General features: G+C 39.8%; 1 protein-coding gene across 1 annotated transcript in view; it reads right to left on the bottom strand.

The window, feature by feature from the left end:
* The window catches only part of KIF4A (kinesin family member 4A), a 134,023-nt gene that overhangs the window by 77,878 nt on the left and 53,836 nt on the right, over window positions 1–2,309 (bottom strand). The window lies entirely within an intron of this gene.

Raw genomic sequence — 2,309 nt, 5'->3', positions numbered from 1 at the left:
GGAAGCCTTCTTCTCAGAGTAGATATTTAACATTAGATCCTGCTCATACTTTCACAGTGCCCTATAGTACACTATTCCAGTTTATAATACATTGCTATGATCGTGTGCTTAATGTTTGTTTGTCTCTCCCATTAGGAGAGTTCCATGAAGGCAGAAACTATCTTCTTTGCTCAACAATATATTCCAGCACAGTACCTGGCACATAATAGTGTTCAGTAAATATTTATTGTTGAAATGGATGAACAAATAAATGACCAGGAAGAAAAGCATTTCTGGCAATAGGAGTACACATGAAAGCAAACAAAGAAGCAGCACTGAATAAGGTAATTTACAATTAAAGTGATTTTGTAAACAGGTAAATTACTTATATTTTCTATAATGAACCTTAGGAAGGAAATAAAGGACAATAAAAGGAGAAAAGACAACAGATTAAATGAGTTGTAATTATTATCACTGAGGAGGAAGCCAGAGATGGAGTGAGCACTAGACTGTTGAGAAACACTAGATTCCCACTGGGAAGAGTACTATACCAAGAAAAGCTGACACCCTTGCCAAGGGGGTCAATCTCGCTACCTGCTATTCTGCCAGTGCTATTGAGCTGTTGCACAGTCATACTGATATCACCACAAATTCACGTTCCTAGTCAGCTACTTCTTCCATTTCCAAGACTTTAAGCCTTTTGAGCTCTCTTCAATCCCTCTATGCTATCATCTGCTTGATTGCTCTTAGAAGATGACCTTGTCTCCCACTTCTCTGAGAAGAAAATGGTCATCAGGGTGATATCGCTCAATTTCCCTTCTTGGTTATCTAAGTTAGTGTCACTGTATCCTTCCTATTCTAACCTCTTTTCTTCTAGTCTTATGGGCAGGTATCCCCTCTACTGTCTAAGGTGAAGCCCTCTTTATTTGTGCAGAGGATCTCAACTAAAAGAAAACACCTTATCAACTCATTCCTATTCTCAGTCTCTCCAAGTCTATCCCAACCAGTCTCTGGTTCTTTCATATGTTGAAGTCTCTTCTATATTTCAAAAAAAAAAAAGAAAAAAACACAGATTTATATCCCTTGACCCTTGACTACCAGCTACTGTCTTTTTTTATCTTGCCTTCTTGAAAGAAGAGCCTACCAACTTCCTCCACTTCCTTGTCTAGCATTCACTGTCCACCCCATAGCAATCTGTTCCCATCATTCCCCTGACCCTCTTCTCACTGCAGTCATCAATAGATTTCTTGGTGATTAAAAAAAAAAAAATCAATGGACCTTTTTAACCCTTATCTTTACACTTCTTTATAAATTTATACTTTTGATGGCCCTCCTTGAAACTTTCTTCCCTTGTCTTCCATGAACCACTGATTTTCTTCCTACCTGTTTGCTCTTTCTTCATCTCCCTTGTTGTCGGCTCTCCTTTTCCCCTTCCTTAAATACTGCTGTTACCCCTGAGTTCTATCTAGCCTTTGTCTCTCTTCTTTGCCATTTGCTCACTCAGCAGATATTGAGTAAGTGCCTTTACATGCCAGACACTCTTCGATTTCATCTACTTTGTAACATCAGGTACCATCTAAATTCTCACTTTTGTCGCTTAGTCATGTCTGACTCTTTGCAACTCCATGGACTACAGCATGCTAGGCTTCCCTGTCCATCACCAATTCCCGGAGCTTGCACAAACTCATGTCCATGGAGTCAGTGATGCCATCCAACCATCTCATCCTCTGTCATCTCCTTCTCCTCCTGCCTTCAATCTTTCCCAGCATCAGGGTCTTTTCCAATGAGTCAGTTTTTCACATCACGTGGCCAAAGTATTAGAGCTTCAGCTTCAGCATCAGACCTTCCAATGAATATTCAAGGCTGATTTCCTTTAGGATGGACTGGTTGGATCTCCTTGCAGTCCAAGGGGCACTCAAGAGTCTTCTCCAACACCACAGTTCAAAAGCATCAGTTCTTTGATACTCAGCTTTCTTTAAGGTCTGACTCTTACATCTATACATGAGTACTAGAAAAACCATAGCTTTGACTAGATGGACTTTTGTTGGCAAAGTAATGTTTCTGCTTTTTAATATGTTGTCTAGGTTTGTCATAGCTAAATGCTGATGACATACAAATCTGTATCTTCAGACCTCTCTACATAAACCTGCATACCCAGCCATGTTTGAATAACTCTACTTAGATGTCCCTCAAGAGCTTCAAACTCAAAATGCCCAAAACTGAATTTCATCATTTCCATTTCCCTGCCTGACCCCTATTTTCCTCCTAAATTCCCTGACTCAATGATTGTTACTACCATTTATTCAGTTGTCCAAGCAAAAAACCTGGGG

Source organism: Bison bison, unplaced genomic scaffold (assembly GCF_000754665.1).
Source record: "Bison bison bison isolate TAMUID 2011002044 unplaced genomic scaffold, Bison_UMD1.0 scf7180017864537, whole genome shotgun sequence".
NCBI lineage: Eukaryota > Metazoa > Chordata > Mammalia > Artiodactyla > Bovidae > Bison > Bison bison.
This window is presented reverse-complemented; position numbering and strand designations above follow the sequence as displayed.